Genomic DNA, 10,540 nt, shown 5'->3' on the forward strand with positions numbered 1-10,540 from the left:
AATTTCAGTGGTGTGTCATCATTATGATTATGCCAAGTCATGTTTTAGAGCTTGTTATAAGGGTCAAAGGTTAACCTCCCTTTGTGTGTGTGTGTGTGTGTGTGTGTGTGTGTGTGTGTGTGTGTGTGTGTGTGTGTGTGTGTGTGTGTGTGTGTGTGTGTGTGTGTGTGTGTGTACAGCTTGAACAGATGCTGGCTCTGCAGTCCGCAACGGGGGACTCGGACCAAGCGAGTGTGTCTGTAGAGCGCCTGCGGCTGCAGAATGAGGAGAGGGCCTACAGGCAGAAACTACAGGCCTATCAGGAGGGACAACACAGACAGGCTCAGCTGGTGCAAAAACTGCAGACCAAGGTACTGGAGGGAGGGGGAGAGGTTCAACCTATTGAAGAGACGACTGCTGTCTCTGCCCTGGACTTGACTGGTCCAGGGAGTATTGTTGACCTGCAGGATCCAGGGAGTATTGTTGATCTGCAGGATCCAGGGAGTATTGTTGACCTGCAAGATCCAGGGAGTATTGTTGACCTGCAGAGTCCAGGGAGTATTGTTGACCTGCAGGATCCAGGGAGTATTGTTGACCTGCAGGATCCAGGGAGTATTGTTGACCTGTAGGATCCGGGGAGTATTGGTTTGACCTGTAGGATCCAGGGAGTATTGTTGACCTGCAGGATCCAGGGAGTATTGTTGACCTGTAGGATCCGGGGAGTATTGTTGACATGCAGGATCCAGGGAGTATTGTTGACCTGTAGGATCCAGGGAGTATTGTTGACCTGCAGGATCCAGGGAGTATTGTTGACCTGTAGGATCCAGGGAGTATTGTTGACCTGCAGAGTCCACAGAGTATTGGTTTGACCTGTAGGATCCAGGGAGTATTGGTTTGACCTGTAGGATCCAGGGAGTATTGTTGACCTGCAGGATCCAGGGAGTATTGTTGACCTGTAGGATCCAGGGAGTATTGTTGACCTGCAGAGTCCACAGAGTATTGTTTTGACCTGTAGGATCTAGGGAGTATTGTTGACCTCTAGGATCCAGGGAGTATTGTTGACCTGCAGGATCCAGGGAGTATTGTTGACCTGTAGGATCCAGGGAGTATTGTTGACCTGCAGAGTCCAGGGAGTATTGTTGACCTACAGGATCCAGGGAGTATTGTTGACCTGCAGGATCCAGGGAGTATTGTTGACCTGCAGGATCCAGGGAGTATTGTTGACCTGCAGGATCCAGGGAGTATTGTTGACCTGTAGGATCCGGGGAGTATTGGTTTGACCTGTAGGATCCAGGGAGTATTGTTGACCTGCAGGATCCGGGGAGTATTGTTGACCTGTAGGATCCAGGGAGTATTGTTGACCTGTAGGATCCGGGGAGTATTGGTTTGACCTGTAGGATCCAGGGAGTATTGTTGACCTGCAGGATCCAGGGAGTATTGTTGACCTGTAGGATCCAGGGAGTATTGTTGACATGCAGGATCCAGGGAGTATTGTTGACCTGTAGGATCCAGGGAGTATTGTTGACCTGCAGAGTCCACAGAGTATTGTTTTGACCTGTAGGATCTGGGGAGTATTGTTGACCTCTAGGATCCAGGGAGTATTGTTGACCTGATGTACCTAGGGAGTATTGTTGACCTGTGGGATCCAGGGAGTATTGTTGACCTGTAGGATCCAGGGAGTATTGTTGACCTGCAGAGTCCACAGAGTATTGTTGTGACCTGTAGGATCCAGGGAGTATTGTTGACCAGTAGGATCCAGGCTGTATTGTTCTGTCCTGCAGGATCCAGGGAGTATTGTTGACCTGTAAGATCCAGGGAGTATTGTTTTGACCTGTAGGATCTAGGGAGTATTGTTTTGACCTGCAGGATCTAGGGAGTATTGATCTGTCCTGCAGGATCCAGGCTGTATTGTTCTGTCCTGTTGGATCCAGGGTGTATTGTTAACCTGTAGGATCCATTGAGTATTGTTAACCTGCAGTACCTAGGGAGTATTGTTGACCTGCATGATCCAGGGAGTATTGTTGACCTGTAGGATCCAGGATCCAGGAAGTAGTGTTGTCCTGCAGGATCCAGGGAGTATTGTTGTCCTGTAGGATCCAGGATCTAGGGAGTATTGTTGACCTGTAGGATCCAGGGTCCAGGGAGTATTGTTGACCTGTAGGATCTGTGGATAAGGACTGGTACCGCTACACTTGTGTTGTCTGCCGAATGCAACAGATGTAGCACCATATACGCTGATTTATAGTATTTCTATAATACTGTGATGTACTACAGTGATGTACTACAGTGACATTCAGTAGGAATTCAGAGCCATTCCTATTTTCCACATTTTGTTACCTTACAGCCTCATTCTAAAATTGATTGAATTTCTACACACAATACCCCATAATGACATCACAATACCCCATAATGACATCACAATACCCCATTATGACAAAGCAAAAGCAGGTTTTTAGATTTGTTGCAAATATATTGCAAATTAAAAACAGAAATACTATATTTACAGAAGTATTCAGAGCCTTTGTCAGGGAGGTGACCAAGAACCCGATGGTCACTCTGAGTTCCTCTATGGAGATGGGAGAACCTTCCAGAAGGACAGCCATCTCAATCAGGCCTTTATGGTATAGTGAACAGATAAAAGGCACATGACAGCCCGCTTGGAGTTTGCCAAAAGGAACCTAAAGGACTCTCAGACCATGAGAAACAAGATTCTCTGGTCTGATGAAACCAAGATTGAACTCTTTGGCCTGCATGCCAAGCGTCACGTCTGGAGGAAACCTGCATCCTCCTTACGGTGAAGCATGGTGGTGGCAGCATCCCTACGGTGAAGCATGGTGGTAGCAGCATCATGCTGTGGGGATGTTTTCAGCGACAGGTACTGGGAGACTAGTCAGGATTGAGTGAAAGATGAACAGAGCAAAGTACAGAGAGATCCTTGATGAAAACCTGCTCCAGAGCGCTCAAGACCTCAGACTGGGGCGAAGGTTCACCTTCCAACAGGACAACAACCCTAAGCAGACAGCCAAGACAATGCAGGAGTGGTTTCGGGACAAACTCCTCTCTGAATGTCCTTGAGTGGCTCAGCCAGAGCCTGGAATTGAACCTACTCAAACATCTCTGGAGAGACCTGAAAATAGCTGTGCAGCGATGCTCCCCATCCAACCTGACAGAGCTTGACAGGATCTGCAGAGAAGAACAGGAGAAACTCACCAAATACAGGTGTGCCAAGCTTGTAGCGTCATACCCAAGAAGACTGGAGGCTGTAATCACTGCCAAAGGTGCTTCAACAAAGTACTGAGTAAAGGGTCTGAATACTTATCTAAATGTTTCCTTTTCCCCCCTTTTTTTTAGTTTTTAACAAACTTTAAAAAAAAATAAACTGTTTTTGATTAGTCATTATGGGGTGTTGTGAGGGGGAAAAAAACTATTATATCCATTTTAGGATTTAGCGTAACGAAATCTGGAAAAGTCAAGGGGTCCGAATCCTTTCTGAATGAACTGTCTGTCTTGTACCAGACGCTTCAGTACAAGAAGAGATGTGGTGAACTGGAAGAGCAGCTGTTGGAGAAGACCTCGGAGTCAGGAAGACTACAACTCTCAGTAAGTCGGAGGAAACTCCATTTTAGAAGCTACTTTGTCCCTTAGGGCCACCGTACTCAGTAAACTGTACGTACTGTAAATATCTGGGCTGATGGCTGTGTTGTGTTCAGCTACAGGCCCAACTGGACTCGTCAGCCCACCGCCTGCACCGGACAGAAACACAGCTTCAGGACAACAGCAGAACCATCCAGAGCAAGCTGGCCATGTTGGATGAAGAACAGAAGAGGTAGGTTCTACAGAGCAGAAGAGGTAGGTTCTACAGAGCAGAAGAGGTAGGTTCTACAGAGCAGTAGAGGTAGGTTCTACAGAGCAGTAGAGGTAGGTTCTACAGAGCAGTAGAGGTAGGTTCTACAGAGTAGTAGAGGCAGGTTCTACAGAGCGGTAGAGATAGGTTCTACAGAGCGGTAGAGGGAGGTTCTACAGAGCGGTAGAGGGAGGTTCTACAGAGCGGTAGAGGGAGGTTCTACAGAGCGGTAGAGGGAGGTTCTACAGAGCGGTAGAGGGAGGTTCTACAGAGCGGTAGAGGGAGGTTCTACAGAGCAGTAGAGGGTGGTTCTGCAGAGCTTTAGAGGGAGGTTCTATAGAGTAATAGAGGGAGGTTCCACAGAGCAGTAGAGGTAGAGAGGTTCTACAGAGCAGTAGAGGTAGAGAGGTTCTACAGAGCAGTAGAGGTAGAGAGGTTCTGCAGAGCAGTAGAGGTAGAGAGGTTCCGCAGAGTAGTAGAGGCAGGTTCTACAGAGTAGCAGTAGAAGCAGGTTCTGCAGAGTAGTAGAGGCAGGTTCCGCAGAGTAGTAGAAGCAGGTTCCGCAGAGCGGTAGAGGCAGGTTCCGCAGAGCGGTAGAGGAGGGTTCCGCAGAGCAATAGAGGGAGGTTCCGCAGAGCAGTAGAGGGAGGTTCCGCAGAGCAGTAGAGGGAGGTTCCACAGAACAGTAGAGGGAGGTTCCACAGAGCAGTAGAGGGAGGTTCCACAGAGCAGTAGAGGGAGGTTCCACAGAGCAGTAGAGGCCGGTTCCACAGAGCAATAGAGGCAGGTTCTACAGAGCAGTAGAGGCAGGTTCTACAGAGCAGTAGAGGGAGGTTCCGCAGAGCAAAACATTTATGGAAATGAGTACAGTAATCCCCTTAGAACTCTGCTGCCGTTTCGTTCTCTTTCTTTTCATCGTTTAAAAAAAACACCAAAGCCGCTCAGAAGTGTTTCTGAGAAATAGTTTGAAAGGAACAGAGAGAAAGACTGCCTCTGTTTTCCCCGTGCCCAGGCTGGGAAGAGGAGGACAGCAGGAGGGAGGCTGGGAAGAGGAGGACAGCAGGAGGGAGGCTGGGAAGAGGAGGACAGCAGGAGGGAGGCTGGGAAGAGGAGGACAGCAGGAGGGAGGCAGGGAAGAGGAGGACAGCAGGAGGGAGGCTGGGAAGAGGAGGACAGCAGGAGGGAGGCTGGGAAGAGGAGGACAGGAGGAGGGAGGCTGGGAAGAGGAGGACAGCAGGAGGGAGGCTGGGAAGAGGAGGACAGCAGTAGGGAGGCTGGGAAGAGGAGGACAGGAGGAGGGAGGCTGGGAAGAGGAGGACAGCAGGAGGGAGGCTGGGAAGAGGAGGACAGGAGGAGTGAGGCTGGGAAGAGGAGGACAGCAGGAGGGAGGCTGGGAAGAGGAGGACAGCAGGAGGGAGGCTGGGAAGAGGAGGACAGGAGGAGGGAGGCTGGGAAGAGGAGGACAGCAGGAGGGAGGCTGGGAAGAGGAGGAGGAGGGAGGGAGGCTGGGAAGAGGAGGACAGCAGGAGGGAGGCTGGGAAGAGGAGGACAGCAAGAGGGAGGCTGGGAAGAGGAGGACAGGAGGAGGGAGGCTGGGAAGAGGAGGACAGGAGGAGGGAGGCTGGGAAGAGGACAGGAGGAGGGAGGCTGGGAAGAGGACAGGAGGAGGGAGGCTGGGAAGAGGAGGACAGCAGGAGGGAGGCTGGGAAGAGGACAGGAGGAGGGAGGCTGGGAAGAGGAGGACAGCAGGAGGGAGGCTGGGAAGAGGACAGGAGGAGGGAGGCTGGGAAGAGGAGGACAGCAGGAGGGAGGCTGGGAAGAGGAGGACAGCAGGAGGGAGGCTGGGAAGAGGAGGACAGCAGGAGGGAGGCTGGGAAGAGGAGGACAGGAGGAGGGAGGCTGGGAAGAGGAGGACAGCAGGAGGGAGGCTGGGAAGAGGAGGACAAGAGGAGGGAGGCTGGGAAGAGGAGGACAGCAGGAGGGAGGCTGGGAAGAGTAGGATAGCAGGAGGGAGGCTGGGAAGAGGAGGACAGGAGGAGGGAGGCTGGGAAGAGGAGGACAGGAGGAGGGAGGCTGGGAAGAGGAGGACAGGAGGAAGGAGGCTGGGAAGAGGACAGGAGGAGGGAGGCTGGGAAGAGGACAGGAGGAGGGAGGCTGGGAAGAGGAGGACAGCAGGAGGGAGGCTGGAAAGAGGAGGACAGCAGGAGGGAGGCTGGGAAGAGGAGGACAGCAGGAGGGAGGCTGGGAAGAGGAGGACAGGAGGAGGGAGGCTGGGAAGAGGAGGACAGCAGGAGGGAGGCTGGGAAGAGGAGGACAAGAGGAGGGAGGCTGGGAAGAGGAGGACAGCAGGAGGGAGGCTGGGAAGAGGAGGACAGCAGGAGGGAGGCTGGGAAGAGGAGGACAGCAGGAGGGAGGCTGGAAAGAGGAGGACAACAGGAGGCAGGCTGGGAAGAGGAGGACAGCAGGAGGGAGGCTGGGAAGAGGAGGACAGCAGGAGGGAGGCTGGGAAGAGGAGGACAGCAGGAGGGAGGCTGGGAAGAGGAGGACAGCAGGAGGGAGGACAGGAGGAGGGAGGCTGGGAAGAGGAGGACAGGAGGAGGGAGGCTGGGAAGAGGAGGACAGCAGGAGGGAGGCTGGGAAGAGGAGGACAGCAGGAGGGAGGCTGGGAAGAGGAGGACAGCAGGAGGGAGGCTGGGAAGAGGAGGACAGGAGGAGGGAGGCTGGGAAGAGGAGGACAGCAGGAGGGAGGCTGGGAAGAGGAGGACAGCAGGAGGAGGAGGCTGGGAAGAGGAGGACAGGAGGAGGGAGGCGGGGAAGAGGACAGGAGGAGGGAGGCTGGGAAGAGGACAGGAGGAGGGAGGCTGGGAAGAGGAGGACAGGAGGAGGGAGGCTGGGAAGAGGAGGACAGCAGGAGGGAGGCTGGGAAGAGGAGGACAGGAGGAGGGAGGCTGGGAAGAGGAGGACAGCAGGAGGGAGGCTGGGAAGAGGAGGACAGGAGGAGGGAGGCTGGGAAGAGAAGGCAAGGAGGAGGGAGGCTGGGAAGAGGAGGACAGGAGGAGGGAGGCTGGGAAGAGGAGGACAGCAGGAGGGAGGCTGGGAAGAGGAGGACAGCAGGAGGGAGGCTGGGAAGAGGAGGACAGCAGGAGGGAGGCTGGGAAGAGGAGGACAGGAGGAGGGAGCCTGGGAAGAGGAGGACAGGAGGAGGGAGGCTGGGAAGAGGAGGACAGGAGGAGGGAGGCTGGGAAGAGGAGGACAGCAGGAGGGAGGCTGGGAAGAGGAGGACAGGAGGAGGGAGGCTGGGAAGAGGAGGACAGCAGGAGGGAGGCTGGGAAGAGGAGGACAGGAGGAGGGAGGCTGGGAAGAGGAGGACAGGAGGAGGGGAGGCTGGGAAGAGGAGGACAGCAGGAGGGAGGCTGGGAAGAGGAGGACAGCAGGAGGGAGGCTGGGAAGAGGAGGACAGCAGGAGGGAGGCTGGGAAGAGGAGGACAGCAGGAGGGAGGCTGGGAAGAGGAGGACAGCAGGAGGGAGGCTGGGAAGAGGAGGACAGGAGGAGGGAGGCTGGGAAGAGGAGGACAGCAGGAGGGAGGCTGGGAAGAGGAGGACAGCAGGAGGGAGGCTGGCCTAGTAGGGAGTGTGAAGCGTAGCCTTTATACCGTAGATGCTTTCGGTATCCAATTTGTCAAAGTTAATTAGCTCGGTCCTGTTGGATCAGTCGTTCAGAGTACTTTAACGGTGTCTCACACTGAGCGGGGGACCGGGCCCAACAACCCCTGCACCTGACACCAGCCTTTAAACAAACCAGATTTATAGAGCCAACCAGCTCTAATTGAAATTGTTACGACAGATGCTTGGCAGCCCGCTTGCCAAGGACCCATCACTTTTATAGCAGCCTCAGCATGGAGCTCTGCCGTGAGGCCTACTGTAGAGGTGCTGAACCACATCTGAGTGGAGCTTTCTAGTGAGTCCTAATGCAGAGTAAGTAACCAAGCCTCTGTTTGTAGCGTGACACATTCTCTGCACCAGAGGAGGCTGGTGGGAGGAGCTATAGGAGGACGGGCTCATTGTAATGGCTGGAATGGAATTAATGGAAGGGAGTCAAACACGTGGTTTCCATTAATGTTTGATGTGTTTGACATCATTCCTGGCAATCTATTCCAGCCATTACAATGAGCCCGTATTCCTATAGCTCCTCCCACCAGCCTCCTCTGCTCTGTATAGAGCTCCACTGTGAGGCCTATTGTAAAGCTCTGCTGAGAGGCCTAATGTAGAGTTAATTACCGACCCTTTGCACGGAGCTGCACCGTGAGATCTACTATACAGTGAGTAGTCAAGCTCCTCCATGGAGCTCCACCATGAGGCCCACTGTGGTGTTAGTTACCAAGCCTGTACACTGAGCTGCTCACGTGAGACCTACTTAATTTCCAAGCCTCTCCATGGAGCTTCACCGCGAGGCACACTGTACAATGAGTAGTCAAGCCTCTCCATGGAGCTCCACCGTGAGGCCTACTATACAGTGAGTAGTCAAGCCTCTCCATAGAGCTCCACCGTGAGGTCTATGGTAGTTAGTTTTAAAGCCTCTGTACAGAGCTCCGCCATGAGGCCTACTGTAAAGTGAGTAGCCAAGCCTCCCCATGGAGCTCCACCGTGAGGTCTATGGTAGTTAGTTTTAAAGCCTCTGTACAGAGCTCCACCATGAGGTCTATGGTAGTTAGTTTTAAAGCCTCTGTACAGAGCTCCACCGTGAGGTCTATGGTAGTTAGTTTTAAAGCCTCTGTACAGAGCTCCGCCATGAGGCCTACTGTAGAGTGAGAAGCCAAGCCCCTCCGTGGCCCTTCGCCTCGGTTTGGCTCGCTGCACAGTGCTAACCCGCTCCACTCTCCTCAGATAGCTTAAAAACATGGAGAAAACATAGACAGTTGGCCGGCTTCGTATACGACACAGCGTGAGAATGATGTAAACATTTCTGTAAATGACTCTGTGAGAGAGCTCAATCTGGTAGGAATTAGGACGGAGTTGACGTGGACTTGATTAAAGTGTCACACGTGTTCTGCTGTGTAAGCGTGGCTGGCAAGGGTGGATCACAGAAAAGGGTTTATAAAGCTTGTAAATGTAGGAGTGATATAGTGGCCACGCGATTGATGGAGTTTTGGGTGGGGGACAGCAAGCTTTTTGGAGGGAGGGAGGGGAACGAGAACGAGGAGAATGAGGAGGAGAAGTTGTGGGGGGGGGGGGTGGGACAGGGTTTAGGGGTGGGGGTGGAGGTAGGGGGTGGGGATGGGGGTGGGGATGGGGGTAGGGGTGGGGTTGGGGGTAGGGGGGTGGAGGTGGGGGTAGGGGTGGGAGTATGGGTGGGGGTGGGGTTTAGGGGTGGAGGTAGGGGGTGGGGGTAGGGTGTAGGGGGGTGGGACAGGGTTTTTAGAAGGGAGGGAATCAGGGAGGGAGAGAGAGAGGTTGTTAATGGCTGGTGGACAGGTGACAGCACCAACTTGGCTCCTCACTACCATGTAATAAGAAAGACGAGCTAAACTCTTAACTAAGTTGTGTAAATAAGTCTTTGTCCGGAGTAATGTGATGTCATAGGAAAGAGGGCCAAGCACTCGCAAATAAAGTATAACTTAACTTCATTATTATCAGTCATAATGGGCGTGTTTTTCGGGACGTCAATGCATTTGTGTTTTTCTGGTTATCTTTTTCATGTCATGTATCAACAAGTGATAGAGGTCATGTTTTCCTGTGTTCCCCAGGTGTGCCGGTCTCAGTCAGGTAAACGCCCTGCTCAGAGAACAGCTGGAACAGGCGAGCTCAGCCAATCAGAGCCTGACGGAGAGCCTGCGCAGAGCCAGTGACGACTTGGAGCAGAAAGATGCTCGGCTGCGCAAAGAACAAGAGGTAAGAAGGTAGAACCCCTGTGTCCGATTCACACTAGAGGACACTATCAGCCAGGGGCCCTATCAGGCAAGGGCCCTATCAGCCAGGGGCCCTATATCAGCCAAGGGCCCTATATCAGCCAGGGGCCCTATATCAGCCAGGGGCCCTATATCAGCCAGGGGCCCTATATCAGCCAGGGGCCCTATATCAGCCAGGGGTCCTATATCAGCCATGGGTCCTATATCAGCCAGGGGTCCTATATCAGCCAGGGGCACTATATCAGCCAGGGGCCCTATATCAGCCAGGGGCCCTATATCAGCCAGGGGCCCTATATCAGCCAGGGGCCCTATATCAGCCAGGGGCCCTATATCAGCCAGGGGCCCTATATCAGCCAGGGGTCCTATATCAGCCAGGGGCCCTATATCAGCCAGGGGCCCTATATCAGCCAGGGGCCCTATATCAGCCTGGGGCCCTATATCAGCCAGGGGCCCTATATCAGCCAGGGGCCCTATATCAGCCAGGGGCCCTATATCAGCCAGGGGCCCTATATCAGCCAGGGGCCCTATATCAGCCAGGGGTCCTATATCAGCCATGGGTCCTATATCAGCCAGGGGTCCTATATCAGCCAGGGGCCCTATATCAGCCAGGGGTCCTATATCAGCCAGGGGTCCTATATCAGCTATATCAGCCAGGGGGGCCCCTATATCAGGGGCCAGGGGCCCTATATCAGCCAGGGGGGCACTATATCAGCCAGGGGCCCTATATCAGCCAGGGGCCCTATATCAGCCAGGGGCACTATATCAGCCATGGGTCCTATATCCTATATCAGCCAGGGGCCCTATATCAGCC

Source organism: Oncorhynchus masou, chromosome 31 (genome assembly GCF_036934945.1).
Source record: "Oncorhynchus masou masou isolate Uvic2021 chromosome 31, UVic_Omas_1.1, whole genome shotgun sequence".
NCBI classification, from domain to species: domain Eukaryota; kingdom Metazoa; phylum Chordata; class Actinopteri; order Salmoniformes; family Salmonidae; genus Oncorhynchus; species Oncorhynchus masou.